Source organism: Ammospiza caudacuta, chromosome 5 (genome assembly GCF_027887145.1).
Source record: "Ammospiza caudacuta isolate bAmmCau1 chromosome 5, bAmmCau1.pri, whole genome shotgun sequence".
NCBI lineage: Eukaryota > Metazoa > Chordata > Aves > Passeriformes > Passerellidae > Ammospiza > Ammospiza caudacuta.
The window spans coordinates 33259163-33277832 of record NC_080597.1 but is presented as its reverse complement, the minus strand read 5'-3'; the positions used below and the strand labels follow the sequence as shown (position 1 = coordinate 33277832).

The window sequence follows — 18670 nt, the reverse complement described above, 5'->3', positions numbered from 1 at the left end:
CTTTTAAAAAAACATTCTTATCATTGTAATTTCAAACAACTGGGACAATTGTTTGAAATTACAATTCTCATTCTAAATTTATTGGGCTATCTTTTATTCCACACCAGTGCTGAAACTTACAACAATGTTTCTCCAAGGCCCATCTCTGAACACAGTATGTCCCTAGCACAGGTTACAAGGAACACTTCTTGAAGGGATTTTTACCAGGGTATTTAAATGACCTTTAGATATAATCTAGGGGGTTCCCAGCTCTTCAAAAAGATTGTTGTTGTCTCTACAGCTCAGATTCTTCTTTCACTATGATGCTATGGTGACTACAGATTATAAGACATCTACTTTTAAGATTTTTAATTCAGTTGGAAATAAAATTCACCACAGAACAAAAACATTGCAATACAGTAAGATAATGAATGTTTACAAAAATCCTTTCAGAAATTCTGAAAAGTTGTTTTTAGAGCAGCCACGAGGGGAAGGACTTGGGGGTGTGAGTGAATGAGAGACTCAATGAGTCTTGTCAATGTGCACTTGCAGCCCACAAAGCCAACTGTACTCTGAGATGTATCCAAAGCAATGTGGCCAGCAAGGCAAAGCAAGGGATTTTCCCTCTCTGCTCTGCTCTGGTGAGACCTCACCTGGAGTGCTGCATCCAGTTCTGAGGCCCCTGCCACAGGGAAGATGGGGACCTAATCTATTTCCAGACCTTGTTACTTTAAATTCATTGAATTTAGAAATTTCACTTAAAAATATTACAGTCAGATATCAGTTGTCCGGATTAATCTCTTGGACTCTTTTAAAAAAACATTCTTATCATTGTAATTTCAAACAACTGGGACAATTGTTTGAAATTACAATTCTCATTCTAAATTTATTGGGCTATCTATCTTTTATTCCACACCAGTGCTGAAACTTACAACAATGTTTCTCCAAGGCCCATCTCTGAACACAGTATGTCCCTAGCACAGGTTACAAGGAACACTTCTTGAAGGGATTTTTACCAATGACCAGAGGGCTGGAACACCTCTCCTACAAGGAAGGGCTGAGAGAAGAGAAGGCTCTGGAAAGGCCTTTTAGTGCCTTCCAGTACATATAAGTGACCTACAAGAGAGCTTGAGAGTGACTTTTAACAGTGGCATGTATTGATAGGACAAGGGTGAATGGCCTTATAGCTGAAGGAGGGTAGATTTAGATTAAACAGTCCAAAGAAATTCTTTAAGGGTGGTGAGGCAGTGGAACTGGTTGTCTAGAGAACTTGTGGACCACCTCTGGAAGTGTTCAAGGCCAGGTGGGATGGGGCCTTGAGCGATCTGGACCAGTACAAGGTGTTCCTTCCCATGGCAGATGGGCTGGAACTAGATGATCCTTAAGGTCCCCTCCCAACCCAAACCATCATATGATCCTACAGAATCAAGAGAGCTTTGGATCTTCACAACTTAGCTATATCTACTGTTGGAAGTAGGGTTCCAAATGATAAAATAGACACAAATTGTTAAGTGGTTATGAAGTATTTCCCTTCTGAATTCATTAGCTTTATTAAGAAAAGAGCAGTAGGAGAAACTTGATGGTGGCAGCACATGTGGCAGGCATGAAGTTCCTTCTGTCTGACGAATTGCAGTAGAAGCATAATCACCTTTGCTTTATACAAAAAATACAGAACATACTCAAGTTAATGACAGTTAACTTGATGGTAAAGATGGTTCCCAAGAAGATAGTTCCCAAGAAACAAGACCAGATTTGCTAAATTAAACAGGGCTTGCTAAAAAAACCCACTTAATTTCCAGAGAAATAATAAGTAAATATATATATGTATAATCTTGGTATACTGTTACTGAAAGCAACCAAACAAAAGAAATTGAGCAAAATCATAAACAAAAATCTTTGAAAGTGGCAAGCAACCAAGTAAACATAAAAGAATGCACAGATTATAATGTTCTAAACACAATCCTAACCTCATTGTGATGTCCACTTTAACAGCTCAACCTGTACTTGGCAGTCCACATTATAAATTTATATAAAAGCTACTTCAATTGTCTCTTCAGCTCATCAATCTCCAATTTCATTCTACCATATAAGCGACTGAAGAGAAATTATGTCCTATCACTCTGCAGTCTTAGGGAAAAGAAAAAAAGACTCACCTATTTTCATTGTTGGTATCATATCAATATTTAACATTTACTAAAAAAGACTGTGAAGCAGTACATACAAATTTTTTCTTGCTAGGAAAGTTACTCTGGAATCTACAATTTAAAAAACTGCAATAAATCAAGTTCTAAAGCTAAACATATACTGATGCTTCCATGATAAAGCCACTACAGCACTGGAGAATGAAGTTTGAGCAAGGAACTGCAATGGGCAAAGAATGAGAAATGCAAACTGAAATGATAAGCAAGGAGAAAGTGAGGTAGAGAGAAGGCTCATAAGGTATTGAAAAGCAGTGTGAGAAAGAACTAGAGCAAGTTCTTTCCTATGCAAAAAGTCCTCTCATCAATAAAGACTGAAAACTACAGAGATTTGATCTACATTTCAAGACAGTAAACGGGGTATTAGGCTGCTTAATTACTAGATCAAAAGCCCACACATTCACACAATGCACTAGAGTTTTCCAGCTTTTCTGTATGTATTTGTTCAAAACACTCTAAGCATAACTCTGTTTCAAACCTACACTGAACAGAGGATCAACTGTGCTACCACAGCCACCACAAAGCTGAAAAGCAGCATTGTTGCATGCTCTGATCAAGTCAACAGAAGTGTTATTATTTGTTTACACTTGATCTGGATCAAGTTTGCACCGATGGGTGATCCTGCAGGGAGAGCAATGAACAAATCCACTATTGCTGGAGGTGCAGCTGGCAGCTGAGGCACAGGAGCCCACAAAGACAGAGCTGTACTGACAGCTTTCCAGAGTAAAACAGCAACCACAAAACCCTATGGCTCCCTGAGCAGCCTTATTTCACACATCAAAGAAACAAGGATTTGCAAGAAGTCCACTTAGGGGTTAACGTTCTTATTCTGTATTTTGTTTTTAAGAATCTTCTCCACCACTGAGTAAATTTTTTTCCTCTTTTTTATTCTATTGTTGACTTAATTACTCTCCCACTGAAGTCATTAAAATGCCCATCAACTTCCCTAAGAACCATTAGACCAACCTAAACCATCTCAGACTAAAAGCTTTAAATTTAATTTGCAAATGGAACTTTTTAAAAGTTTCTATCAGGTCATGAAATTTTATTGTAAAATTTTGTCCTGGTTCAGAGCAAATTTGTCAACCCAGGACATCTGTGAAATACTGTTTTCCAAATCTTTACCTTCCCATTTCTTAAGTGTTTTTAAGAAAAAAAAAAGTTCAAGAATCCCTTCTAAGTTTAAGAACCAAGACCATCTTGAAACTAAGTCTGTGTCTTGCATAGGAACAAGAATTGTTCAGTCAAGATACCATTTTTCTTCTTACTCTGACACGGTCATAGTTTTTGCTTTTTATTTAACTTTACAAAATTAGTCAGAGCTCTATGAAGTGCCCAGCCTCAAGAGGTTGTTCCTTCAGAAACCAATCGTGAGAAGGGCACAAAAGGCTTAAGGACAAAGTCTAGGCTAGTTCATAGTTGTGAAGTCTTCTTATAAAAATAATGCAAGAGAGAATAACGGTGATACTATATCTTCATGCTATTGAAAAATATGTTAATGATTTGCCCCATCTAATTAGTGAACCCTTTAAGGGTTCATTAAAACATATATCAGGTTTTAATCTTTAAAAGGAAATGCCACACAAGATCTCCAGTACTTCAAAGATCTCTGGTTTTCTTTACTGTGCACAGGAAGCCTTAAGTCAGTGCAGTGTTACTATCTTCTAAAAATAATTTAAACGTTTACTCAAAGGAATGATGACTACTGATACCACAGAAATTGATCTCATTCCTCAGAGACACAAATATATACAGCAAGCCCCAGTTTGGTACGCTCTTAATTTATTCCATCCTCAAAAATGGTAGAAACCCAAAAGTGTGATGAAACAGGAAGTTAGGCCTTGGGAAACTGAAGTAAAGAATAAGGTCTATAAAGATTTCTCAAAAGTCTTCAAAACCCAAAGAGGAATCTTGTTTTATTCAGAAATAAGGTAATATTCAAAATGGTTTTTTAACAGAATTGTAACTCATCCCCTGCAGGTAAACCAACAACAATTTCTTTCTTCTTCAGAAAGAGCAAAAGACAGAGACAGAGCTGTGATTTATGAGGATGCCAGCACAAAACCAAAAGCAAACTCTTTCACAGAGTAAGAAACACAGAAGTATGCAAACCTCTTACTTACATTGTCTAGGTAAAATCTTCCATGTGCACTGCAAATGAATTTACTGCTTTTGGTAAATCAGATATATTTTAAAGCAAAGGCATAGCACTTGAAAGTTATTCAGTTTTAATACCATGTATTCTTTTGCTCTTAAATAGTTTGCTCTGAAATTTTAATTCTTCTAGTCTGTTTTTAAAACTAGATGTCCTTGCCTGTACTCCTTTAAACTATGAAGTAGACCACTAGCCAGACATTACTCTGCCATCTGTTGTCCAGTCCTTTACCGTAGATGGCCAACTTAAATTTCATGGAGTAGAAACTACTCAAAGTAAAAATACTGAAATGTGTTATTATTTCTAATTGTCTTGTATCTGCAAAACAGTTCCTTTAATTTAAAATAACAAAAAGAGAAGAGTTGAGAGAAATATGACTCAGCCAATTTGACAGGAACATTTGATATTTTACCTAATTTCATCATTGTCTCAATGCGTATTTATGACTGATTTTGAAGCAACTACAACTAAAATTTCTGATACAATAAGATACTAATCTGCAAGTGTTGTTTGCTTGACTCCATAAAGTATTATATACACATAAATACACTAACAGTTGTACAACAGCACATTGCTTAAGCATACATACTGGAATTCATTTCTTGCAAACAAGATTGATTATTTTTGTCTATAAAAAGTAATACACTACAGCAAAGTATGGCCACCACGAATGATTTTTCTGTTTATTTTTGCAATGCTTCACATTTTATAAAACTATTTTAACTTCAGCAAAGGAACAAGACTACTTGGAAATAAATGGATTATTACTAAAGGTACAGTTACTCAAAACATTTGCAGTATTTGATCCTAATATATAAGAGTAGGTATGGCTAAACAATAGATGGGAAAAATATGTAGCAGTATAGACAATTAACCAAGTACTTGATCCCTGGAAGTGGATCACCATTTTGCCACAAATGGATAAATTTAACAAGAAAAACATTAGTATGAAAAAAATTTCTGTTCTTAGATGCCCATGGTTGAAAAATATGCCATCAAAATCAGTACTTCTGTAAAGAAAATAATGTAAACAATGTATCCATAAGCTAATTTTCAAAGAAGGATTTGCTCTGGATAAATGTATGCATCAATTCTCAGCTCCCTGTAGGGATCATTTAAGTCATCCAGTATTGGGATTCAATGCTAGGATCAAAGCTTTCAAGGAACTGCAACACGTTCAAAAACATGTTCAAAATAGTTACACATCAAAATCAAACAAAGAACAGTATAAAGTGGTCAGTAAGTCAACTCTACAAAAACATACTCATTTTTACTGACAATTTTCAGGATTGCTTATCTAGCTATAAATTCAGCTACTTGTCCAACATCAAAGCATAAAATATGAATGTTCTTTTAGAATTAATTTTTCCATCTTTTCCCCATTATCTAATCTATGATCATTTTATCTTTTTGATAGGATCAACAAATATTAAAGCCATATTTAGAATTACAGAACAGGCCATTTTAGGATTGTCTGCATTGGAAGAGACCTTAAAAACTATCTAGTTCCAACTCCTCTGCCATAGGAAGGGATACCTTTCACTAGACGAGGTTGCTCAAAGCCCCAAAGCCCATCCAGCCTGAATTTGAAGGCTTCTAGGAATGGGGCATTCACAGCTGCTCTGGGCAACCTGTTCCATTACCTCACCATCCTCACATTAAAGAATGTCATCCCAATATCTCACCTAAAACTATTATCCATTTTAATCCATTCCCCCTTGACCTGTCACTATATGCCCTTGGAAATATCTCTCCATCTTTCTTGATGTCTCCCTTCAGGTACTAGAAAGGCTGCAATAAGATCACCTCAGAACCTCTTTTCCAGGCTGAACAATCCCAATTCTTTCAGCCTTTCCTCATAGGAGAGGTGCCCCATCCCTTTGATCACCCTGGTGTCCCTCCTCTGGACTTGCTGCAACAGCTCCATGTCCTTCCTGTGCTGGGAGCCCAGAGCTGGATGCAGCCCTGCAGGGGAAGTCTCACCAGAGCACAGCAGAGGCAGAATCCCCTTCCTTGTCCTGCTGGCCACACTCCTTTGGATGCAGCCTAAGGACACAGCTGAAGCTCACATCTTGCTATTATAACAAGGGAAGAAAGCAAATGCATTTTACAGGTGCTCCTAGTCTGATCTGGATTCCATTATGATGGACACTGCTCAGAAAAGCATTTTCAGAATCTTCAGTATGCCTTAGGGGTAGTGAAGTTTTTCTGTGTTCATCCTTTTCTCTCCTTTTTTTTTTAATTTTAATAAAAGCATAAAAAAAAATTTATGAACGCTCTTGAAACTTGCGTGCAAGTTGAATCTGGCTGTGAAGTAAAAACCACAGCAAAAAAACCCAGTGAATAACCCTCCAACCTTTCAAGTAAAATGGGGAAGAACACTGAAAATGGATTTAGTCTCTCAGCCCTCCATGATCTCTACAGAAAAATTCTCATGCTTAAGACAGTCTTGTTTTTTTAACTGCATGTGTTTACAGTACCATGAGTGCCTTTACAAAATCCACACAACTAAGCCAGCATCATTTAAAAATACCCTCCTTATGTAACAGTACCTTCATATGCATTTCTGCTGTTTAGCTTACTCTTCCTTGTGTGTCAAAGCTTATTTCTGATTGCACTAGATAGGCAAGGAATTAAGTTCTCCTGAACTGCTGAAGGTAACCTTTCTGAATATAAAGAAATAGATGTAGTCAAATAAGCAAAGCTACAATGAAGATTTGAAATAAAAAGAACAAAGTACTAATTTGTGAGAGGCTCTTACTGAAGGCATCAGAAATTGACTACTCTCTCTCTAGTGCTTAAATCTTGACAAATATTTTTAGCCTTTTTTTCCCCCTTTTAGCTTTGATTTTAAAAAATCCCACTTTCACGCTAGCCTAGTTTGTTTAAACATCAACTATACATTTTTATTAGAAATAAAAGTAACAAAAATAGCACAATTAAAAATGAAAAATTGCCAAAAAAATGGAAAGAATTTCACAGATCTATTTTTGGCGTTGATAGATGTTAAGCGAATTACGTAGGAAATCTTACCCTTTTCAGGATACGTAGGAAACACATGAGAAATCATGTAATTTTTCTCTAGTTCCCAAACTTGAGTCAGGTAAGTTATTGTAAAGAAGAGCTGAAGAAATTAACAGAGATCCTAGCAAAAATATACACAATCAAAATATTTTGAAAGATAAAGATCACATTTGTTTTTTCTGTTGAAATTATGTAACTTGCAAATCTAACAAATTGTAACTTAGCAAATCTGAAATATTGAATCAATTTATCAACCAACAAAATGTTCAGCCCAAGTCCTCATTCCTACAAATCAATAATTATCATATAGACTGGAAAAATCAACAGAAATGTGTTAATATTTCACCTTAACCTTAAAAATATGAGTTTTCTGAATCTAAATAAATACAAAAAAAAAAAAAAAAAAAAAAAACAACACAAAAAGGAGTACTTTTTCTTCCCTCTCTATTTTGGTATTATTTGTCTTTTCTGTATAAACTTACATCTAAATCTTGCCATTAGACTGCCAATATGAAAGTCAACTAAAGCTAAAACTCAATATGCTTGTGGACACTGTTGTCTAGAGAAAAACAAAATAACCAAGCTAACAAACAAATAAATAAGAAAAAGGCAAAAGTAGCTTCCTGAAAACAAATTACTTGGCTTTCCAGATTGGGGGTGGGGGGGAAAAGACAATTTTAAAAAGGCTTGGCTCACCAGCTATTTTCTCATTCAGTAGAATAAAGTGTCAGCCATGCAACACTACCTGTTTTCTAACATAACTCTTAGCAATGATTCAAATGGAGATCATGACCACTTAAGCTCATACACTTCCCTATTAAGGATGCTTTAAGCTGTCTGCCCCCACAAGAAAAAAACCCCTACTAGTGTAACAATAGTGGAAAGGTATATCAAAAGGACTGTCCAGTATTCCTTCCCATGTAACATTTTGATACCTCATATTTCAGGACTGACAATGGAATACTTTCATTTCAAATTTGAACACTTGTAATATGATAGCAGGTGCTGACAATCTAACAAACACACAGTTTTCAAACAAGCCCTTGCTTTGCACAGCCTCAGCAAACATCTCAACTTCAACATGACATGCACTATTTTTATTGTGTGTGTTTAGACTGTATTTCAAATGGTATAACAAATTGTTGGGGTAAGGGGGAAATAAACATTCACTGACTACTTGCTGTCACAGACCATGAAACAGATTAATTGTTGAAAAAAAAACCACTGACTCCAGTCTCCAAGTGTTGAAGTTAAATGGAACAGTGAAAAGTGAAAGGTTTTTAACCTGCAGGGAATAAAAAACTTCATGTAACTGTAAGACTTCATAGAAAGTTTTATAACATTTTCTGCAACCATTTCCAATGAAAGGCTTCTGCCAGTAGCAATGTGCATACCAATTACTCATAGCCAGCTCAGGTATCACTGCTGCAGTGACTGCAGTACAGAAAACAATGGAAAAGATCACCACAATCCACCACAAACTATTTCCCCTTGTGCTTTTGTTTAAATTGTTGCCACCTACACTGCCCTCACAATTATGCTGAGGCACAAATAGAATTATAAGCTTTCCCAGTTTAGGATTTTACTGAGTTTTTAAGTGCTTTAGCCTCTTGCAATGAAGCAACCAAGGTATCGGGTGCTTCAGGACTGCAGGTAGTTTTCCATTCTGCTTTAATCAAAGGTGTAACATCAACACATGCACATTCCCTCTGCCCAACAACATAGGTGTTGCCTGGCCCCCTGAAGATAGCACTTCAAGAAGACAGTGATTTTCTCACCCAAAAAAAGAACTGCTGTCTTACAGAACCAGTGATTAATCTGGCCTGTTTGTTCTCACATTTATTTTCATTTGAGCTTCTATCACTTTCTAATTTTCTCTTTTTTCCCTGTGTGTAGGAGGAAATCCTACCCTCTGCTGACAAAAGAGATAGTAGGATGTAGCCATTACTCATGAACTAACAAGACAAGCTCCTCTTCATAAAGCAAGAATTTGAGAGAACTTCACCAAGCAGAAATACACACACTTTGCTTTAGTGGCAGTAGGGATGAAAATCCATTTTGGACTCCCCATGATGTCTCTTCCATCACACATCTGACATGCTGGAAGTCTGGATAAGAAAGCACAAATGCTGTACGTGTATTCAGAGCATGTTTCCTAGACTCATCCCAATTAATTCCTTCCCTTCTGTTTCCTATCACTTGAATAAAAACATTGGGGAAGATCCAAATAATGACATTTTTGACAGCATAAAGGCAAAGACAGCCAAGCATTACCAAAGTAAATCTGAAACAAAGCAAGCATAGAGGGACCTCTTTTCCCACCACCTAATTCCCCATTACATGCTTCCATGAACTTTAATCAGGTTCTTATAACAAAGACAGTACGACTCCCACATACAACAAATTCTGTAGGTATAGATCAATTACCTTCCTGAGAATTAATCTGTACCTGTAACAAGCTTGAAGAACTTCATTAAGTATGAGAGACCAGGAAAAAAATTACTGAACCTCCAAACCTAACTACATGCAGCTTTCACATCTCAGATGCATGTAGAGGACAGCACTCATGCATTTATATTTATATAATTTATATACATTTATATAGACTGCAGCTGATAAAGCTATGCCTGAACAGCAACTTCCCCCTTCAAAAAGATACAATTAACAAAGTCACATAGTTAACCTCCCAAGTAAAGCACCTAAACATACAACAACTTGATAATCTGCTAGAAAAAAGCTTTAGGCTTTGAATTAAAAAAAAAAAAAATTGAAATTAGCTACTTGTCTCAAATTAGACATCAGTGGAAGAAAAAGGCAGAGTTGACCTGCTGAATGTCAGTGACAGACAAAGAGCCATGATGCCTAGGAATAAGACTGACTGATGTCTACGAGCTGCCCTTTCCCCCACATCCACCTTCCACACTTCTTTATTACTCTAACCAGACTTTAAAATGAAAAACCCTATAATTCTATCAAAGAATCTCCATTCTACAAGGTTAACACAAGTATCACTGATTTGCTTTTGAAATATGTATTTATCATTAAATTTCAATTTTAAATATTCAGATCTGATTTACAAAGTAAAGTTGGGACCAACTCTCTTTAAGCCTATTCTTGCTACACATACTGTCTACATGCTGTGGAAATCTATTACAACAGAGTAGCACAAACCAGGTATACTGCTTATTTCCACACTAGATTAGCTCTTGCTTACTATTGAAATAGGACAGAGTTATAAACAAGTACAGAAGTCAAATAGAAAATACTTTTACTTGATTAGAAATCCCAATATAAAGAAAATTAACCTTATAAAGGATCATGAGTATCCCAGCAAGATGATGTAAAATATCAAAATGCAGTAGTAAACTTTCATTTGGTGAAAGACTTTTGAGATAAAAACGCCGAATCCAAAGCTTAATAAACTAAGCTATGTGTGTGGCATGCTGCTGCAGCTGGCATATGCAGAGAGCAAGAAAATTTGGTAAGCCAAACCTGAGGATTTATAAACACTTGAAATATCTTGCATCAACCCTTTGAAATAAACATTTTCTCCACAGACAAGGGGTGGCAGAGAATTGAAACAGACACTGCCTGTCATACACACTAGCTAGACACCTGAAGCAAAACTTTCCATTCTCAGGTGTAACAAACAAATCCAGTTGTAAATACTGTGCTGAACCCCTTGTACTTCACAATAAAATAAAAGCAAGAATAGGGATCAGAGTCTGCTACTATCAAACCAGTATTAATCTATTTACAGCTCAATATACTTCTGAAACTGAATTTGTGGTGCAATCCATGTTTTACAAACCACCAGTAAAAATTCTCATTGAATGTATTTCCCTAAGACAGCAAAATAAGCCCAAAACCCAGCTTTTTTGGATATGACTTAAAGGATTGACATCGTTTATTTCACAATTTATTATGATAATTGAGAAATGGTTAAAAACTGTTTAATTATATATTACACGAGCTGACTTTTATTAAAACAAGATGAGGTTATGCATGAGGTGTAAAGGTAGAATAAATGTTTCTTATTAATAAGGCTTGTAATGAACAAGTTTTCACTTCATTTATGACCAAAGTATCCTCTGTGAGAACTACCTAATTTAATCACCATGTCAACTAAAAGACCTAAGGATCTCCCTTTGTTTTGCAGTATACTACATGCACTTTGCAGAGCATCTTGGAGGACAAATTGAAAATGTGCCCTGTTTTGGAATGTACAGGTCTGATGAACAGCACATTAGTGCTTAGGTCAATGAGCATATACAGGAAAGAGCTTTGCAGCAAGTAACTTGTAATAAAATGAGATGACAGAAGGGAAGCCATGGTGGCCACATCACTCTCTGTGACACAGCCTGGCTATAAAGAGCCTGGTGCCCACCATGCCCTGACCCAGTCAGTCTCATATCCTCCAGGACAGCAATATCACTCCCAGATACCTGTACTCCTAGAGAGGCACAGCCTCTGGAGACAAAGACTCAAACTTGGGTTTTAATTCAGATTATTTATGTTGATCTGATTGTATAAATAAAAACACCTAGCAGACATTGTTATTCTCTTAAACGATACTGAATTAAGGTGCATCATTTTGTTAAACAGTACATGACATGCTACAGATGAGGTTAATTTTAGCATTGTTCACCATTTCATATAAAGAAAGTTCACTTCCCCCTTTAAAATAAACAATTAATTTTGAATAATGACCAAAAGCTGTTTAAAAGTACTTTCTTTTTAACCCAAGGAGAAGGTTAATACTGCTGTTTTGAGACTGTATATCTACATTTAAGACATCAATCTCTTTCAGAAAATCTTGAATTTATTTAGTGATTGTATTAAACTTCTACTTTAGCATGACAAACTCTTTAATATTCTTTATACACAGAGCAGGTAATTTCAAAGAGTGGTCCATGCAGCTGAGAATGTAAACATGGAGATATTGCTGATGACAGCATTTAGGTCTTAGGAGAATTAATTTACTCTCTCAAGTGCTGCTAGACAATTCTGGGTAATGAGCAGCGAAAATACTGAATGAAGTATTTATGATTTACACAGCATAAATCATACTCTGATATGCCAGACATGCATTTATAACATGCCCAACACACATTAACTAATCATGAAGTGTGCAACAAAAGTAACTGCAGAAACTGCTGACAGAACATGCTCTTGCATGTGTGAAGAATATGTGGTTGCCTTTCTTTACATCTCATTTGCCATATAAAAATTTCACCCAGGCATAAAATTGCTCCTCCTCTCAATATACATGAAAGTTTAACTAAGGAAATACCTGAAACTTTCATTGCACCTTTCAAGTAAGAACACTTCCAAATACATCATAAATAGGATTTTCAATAGTCGAAAATTCAAAAATAGGTCACATTTATTGGAGTTACTTTCAGATTCCTTACATGAAACATATAAAGGCCTACTAATGCTTACTATAATGTTAAATATTTTCTGTTTTCTACAAGGTCATAATGCCTTTCTAGCCATTTGCCTTTCTCTTTTCTATTAATTTAATTAACACTTCATATACATAATATTGCCTCCTTTTTGAAATTAACAGATAGAACACCATTTTAAAAAACAAAATTCAAGATAAAACCCCCTTCAATGTAACAGATAAACTGTACCTAAGTAGCACTTCAAAATGACACAGAATTAAGTAAATCTACAGGACAATCATGTACCGATTTCACACATAGCTTTCCCTGATCAGAAGACACAAGTTCCCATCTTTATTGTAACAGTACAAATTTGTATGGCTAATCTCATGGATTTATTTCAGTAAATAAATTCCGGTGCAACATATGCACCAAAACCCAGAAAAGAGTAAGGAAAACCTGGGTGAACACACTGCAGTAATATCCAATTTTGGATCAGTGCACAGAACACCATGCCCTACCTGAAAAGCTCTCTTTTGGTCCTGATTATGTGCTCCTTCCCCCACTTCTGACACCTTCTGTCCTCTCTGCTACCCAACAAAACCACTGCTAACCCTAAGGTTTGGTTCAAAAATGCAACAGAGCTACTCATCCAAAGAGGGCAAAGGGACATTATTTAAAAAAAAAAAAGATGTATCTCTATGCTGTAAAATAGTGCAGCTTTTCTGTATTTCAGACTGCCTAATCAAAAAGCTTCCTAGACTTTCTGATAAAGAGCCACAATAAGTCAATCCAACTGGAATATTACTACCTAGCAGAAAAAGCAAGGCTTGTGCACACTGTAGAAGGAGCTTGGATAGGAATCAAATGAAAAGACCATCATAAATGTCTCACACTTCTGCACAAAACAGAACATGTCATTTTTCCAAAGCCTCTTATGATCACAGAAAGGCAAACATTTATAAACTAGAACATATCACAAGTAACACAGCCAAACACCACAAAAAATTTGGAAGAAAATTAACCCACGCAGTTTTCTTAATCCCTTTCAAACCTTTGATTATAAGAGAAAAAAAAAATCTATTATGTCATGAGGATCCACTAACAGTTAAATATATTACCTTTGGGGAGTGGTGCTTCTCATAAAAGTGACTATACTGAAAAGGAATTTTCTCTGTCAACAATTTTGCTTCCTGTGCTTTATCAGACGTTTCAGGCTTTTTTCCTCCTTCAGTGACAAAGACCTTTGTGGGGGGTTTTTTAACAGCCTACTATTGGAAGCCTTGCATATCAAATGTAGCTAAGAGGAAACATTCCCTATATAAGACAGTTAACGGGACTGTTTTCCAAGTCTGTGTTTCAGATCAGGCTGGAAGGAGTGAGGTTACATATTATGTTAATTCTGCATGAGATATGACTGAAGAGGCCCCATGCAATTAACTACACTGAGACATAAAGCATTGATGTAGATGAAATAATCCAGGTTAGATTCATTTACATTGGTATAAACAGACTGAGAGCAAGATAACATCTAGCCATAGAAACAGGAAAAACTAGGCCATTCTGTCAGTATAAAGGTGGCTTAGCAGTATTTTATACGTACACTGTCTTTGCTTCTCCTGCAGTTTTTTCTTAGAAATATTTACTAAAATCTATGCCACTAGGTTTTCAGACACTCCCAGGGTATTATTTCTATTGACAGGTCTCTGCAGACAACTCCACAAAGTCTGATTTTCAAAGCATTCTCAGCACCTATACCCTTAAGATCAGTATCTTAAAAGAAGCCTCAAATTAAACAACCAAAAATTGACATAACCCATCCTATGTATTTTTTTAGCTAGTGATGCACCACTTTTCATGAGAATTGACTAATGTCACTACACAAAACCTGTTGCAGTTACATTTTAAAATATCTTCAGCAAGTTATCTAAACTAGCATAGAACTTGGCAAATAATGTCAACCAATCGAAGGAAATAATTCTCAAAATTTAAGTAGAAGAAAACTTCACATCCTATCTTTCAAGTAAAAACACAAAACACAACAAACTCTGAACTAAGATACAATTCCAATTACCAAAAGCAGATATGACAATCCAATCACGTAAAGATGTAAATTTACCGTTAACTTCATGAAGTAGAGTATCATTAAAAAGAATGAACATCAACTGCAGGTGTAAGATATGCTCAAATCTTCACTTGTCTTACTTTATCACAGAGCACATATATTTAAAGAAGAAGGTTCTCCAACTACAAAAAAAACAGATCATTTTTATTTCTCCTTGCAATCCTAGTTTCTGAAATTGCCAGAAGACATAACATGAACACAGTTCATTCAGGAACCTATTTCAATATTAAAATATACTATCACTACTACTCACATGACTAGAATTTTAAAATGCTAAACACTTGCAAGCAGGAGTGATGAATAAAGAAAAATCTGCATGTTTTAGTGCTTACATAGTGAAAGACCTAAATGCATAAGTGGGGGAGGTGGAAGGGGGTGGGAACTGACACTGATCATCTTTAGGCACCTGGAGCACTTAAGAAATCACACCAGTGCTGGAGACATCTTACCCATTCCCAGCACCAGTAAGAAAATGCTTGGCTCCATCCCACAACCAGTCTCTCTCTTCTTTCTTCACCATCAACTTTGTAATGCAGACAGGTATGAAAACCTCTTCAGTTCACTGATGCAAGAGAATGATTTGGAAATAAGTGCTTAATTCAACTCAAACTGTAATGCTGTAATACAAAAACAATGGTTCTGATGGGCTGCCTCCAAGGTAAATGTGAAGAGAGGTGGCTCTGTATTAAGATCTTTGGATTACCCTCTGAACCTATTTCTCTCTATTGGTTACAGAGATACACATTTTTTTAAAAAGGCACAATGCAAATCAGTCAATCTGGCATAATTCATATTTTAGATGTGAATAATTTATTTACTGAAAAAAAAGTCATGTTTTATCTAGTCACTGCTAGAAACAGATGATTAAGAAGAATATAGGTATTTTATTAAGATGCAGCTACAGGTGAAAATGATCACTAGCTATCCATTCATGCCCAAATTAAACTTTAAACAGTGACAAACATCTAATGACTTAAATCCTTCAACTAATGTCTACCTCTTCCACTACCAGAAATATTCACAAATACCAGGAAGTCAAAACTTATTATGTAAGACCACCAGGAACCATTAAAAATAAAGTTCCTTTTAAAGAAAGCAGGTTTAGAGCACTTAATTAACTGCACTGAACACTTTATATTTTATACAAAAACCATACTCAAGCACATTTTAAAATACTAAGTATTAGTAACTAAGCTGACTACCAAAGCATATCAAATCTGTATCTTCAGAACTCATAATCTGCTTTGTATCATTTCTAAAATACTAAAATTGCACAATTCAAGAAGAAAGGCATATAACTTCTGAAGAAACTAATTGCTATACACCATTATGTTGTTCCCCCATGCAGCCCACAAGAGAAAAAAAAAAAAAAGACTATGGTTAATAACCAAAGGCCACCTTCTGACTACATTCGTTTTAAAGCTCTTTTTTGGCTTATGGATCAAACATTTTGCTTCGCAGAATTATACTGAGATGTATCAGAAACAAGCCTCCAAAAGACATTTAGGTTAACTGTATTCTCTGATAAACAACCCAGAATTACAAGCAGTAGGTTTAAAAATACTGTGACTTGTGCAAATGGGAACACTGTTAAGCTGTTTATCTTGTTTAATCCTGAAGGTAAATAGCATAAGCTTCAAAATATTTTTCTTCTTTGCCATAACCTATTGAATCACATTTACAGAGGTAATGAAACATTATGGAACATCTCACGTTTTTAGAATTGCCTCTGAAATTGCTTTACTGAGTATTATACAGGTCATTATCCTCAAGACCACTCTGTCTGTAAATTTCACTATAAATTTCAGTGATTTAAATCCAAACTGTGGCTTCAGCAATGCCAATGATCTCGCCTCTTCCGAGGTTCAAATCTTCAGAAACAAAACAAGAACCCTGCATAACTTCACTACTGGGCCCATCTTAAAATATGAATACTATAGTTAAGTAATTTTTTTATTGTCGCATCTTCCAAATATTTTCAAACTCCTACTGTAGTTCATTGTCAGCTTATTAAGTTTAGTTTTAAAATATTATTTGTAAGAAAAAAGTGTAATTTTTAGTTTCCTTAGATGTCTTTTGTCCAACAGTAATGATTTCCACACCAAAAATCCTATTTCATTTCATAACTCTCACCTCTAACATGTACCCATACTAAAAATTAAGAATATATTTTATAAGATAGATCAGTAATTGTTTCCACACTCTGCCTTATTACCCACTAGCAAATTAAGTTTCTGAACTGCTGTTTTAAACATGATTTTTAAAAGACTTTAATGCAGCATATATGATTGATATATTTAGCAGCTGAGCACCTCCTTTCCTCTCTGTACACAGGAAGTTTCCCCTCCCATGTGCTCAGGATATTTAAAAAAATAAATAATTACAAACTGCTGTTTTTCCATCGATACTGCAGAAAGTGACTATTATTTACCTGTAAACATGAGAGTAAAGTTGAAGCCAAACACAACCTAACCTGCACCAGCTCCCTGACAGAGTCACAAGACACACACTGGTACAAAGGCAGGAATGTGGGGATGAGAGCTGCAGCCAGCAAAGAGGAAAATCACTGCAGCTTTGAGTGATAGCGCCAGAGTTATGCCAGGTTGAACTCTTCTACGGAGCAAGTAAGTTATTCACGGGCAGCAGCAGCCCAAGCTTTGTCTCTCACAGTCATACTGGAAGTCTTTAGTTTTATATTTGGGTTTCAGAGCAAACATAAATAAGGTGAATTATGAAATAGACACATGCTTTACAAGCAGATGCTTGAACCATTTAGTACGATATTTATGAGACAGCTTTAAGACTAAATAGCAGCTAAGCAGGCAACAAGCCCCCTGCACATGAAGGTACTCTGCTGCTGTTTATGACAACCAGATCTTGACAAAGAGAAAGGACAGAGGAAGATGCACTGGCAATAAACCAATGACAGACCAAAAAAATGCCTTTTAATTTTCCCCAGTTATATTATATAAAGCCACATCTTTTCTGGCCTACAGAGAAGATTTATGAATGCTACACTGAGAAACTCAACTTCATTTCAAGACACAGAAAACTGATGCAAATATAACGTAATCTATTATTTCATAACTGTTTTTCCTCCTCCTGTGTACTACTAATTATATTATTGATTACTATATTTTCAAAATAAAAGCTCTCCCTAAACCCCACATACTGAATACAGATCAAGACTTAATATCTGTTCTGTATTATACATGAGGAACTATTCCAAACCTTTACAGAAAAAATACCCAAACTAAAAGCGAATATTAATAGCTGCATATATTTAATTTAGTTATCAAATACAGCTATTTTATTTTAAAATTTATTATACTGTATTCAATCTTTTAAAGCCTGATATAAAACTCCACATAAAGCAAACAAACAGGAAGCTGCCACTTTTCCAAGCATCCATCCTGCGGTAATGACCCTTTCTTCAGTATCTATTGTTTTCCTATTTTTCTGGAGTTACAGAAATAATGGGCAAGTTTCACTGACTTTCACTTTATTCGTGGCAATGCCCAACAGCTGACACCGAGCAGGTTTCCCAGGGCTTCTTCACCAACGTACTTTGACACTTTGATGATGAGGAGCCCTCATCACACATGGTTACATAACAGCAACTATTTATAGGTAGCCACTTGATTCACATTATCCACTGGGTTTTAAACCATTTCATATATTGTCACTTGATCTATCATTTTAGTTCCATAATCAAAATGCCACGTAAGAGCCAAGTAAAAAGTTTCAGTGACGCCTGTATGCAATATCAAAACATACCACGTGAAGTATTTAATCTTAT

General features: G+C 35.7%; 1 protein-coding gene across 6 annotated transcripts in view; it reads right to left on the bottom strand.

Annotated features, from left to right (window-relative positions):
• The window catches only part of CDK17 (cyclin dependent kinase 17), a 90052-nt gene that overhangs the window by 64973 nt on the left and 6409 nt on the right, over positions 1-18670 (bottom strand). The window contains exon 1 of one of the 6 annotated variants that reach the window (XM_058805911.1): positions 15321-15338. The exons of the other annotated variants lie outside the window; for them this stretch is intronic. The gene's annotated coding sequence lies outside the window, so the exon portion shown is untranslated. Of the gene's footprint in view, positions 1-15320; positions 15339-18670 lie in introns of those variants that run through there. 6 annotated transcript variants of the gene reach the window in all.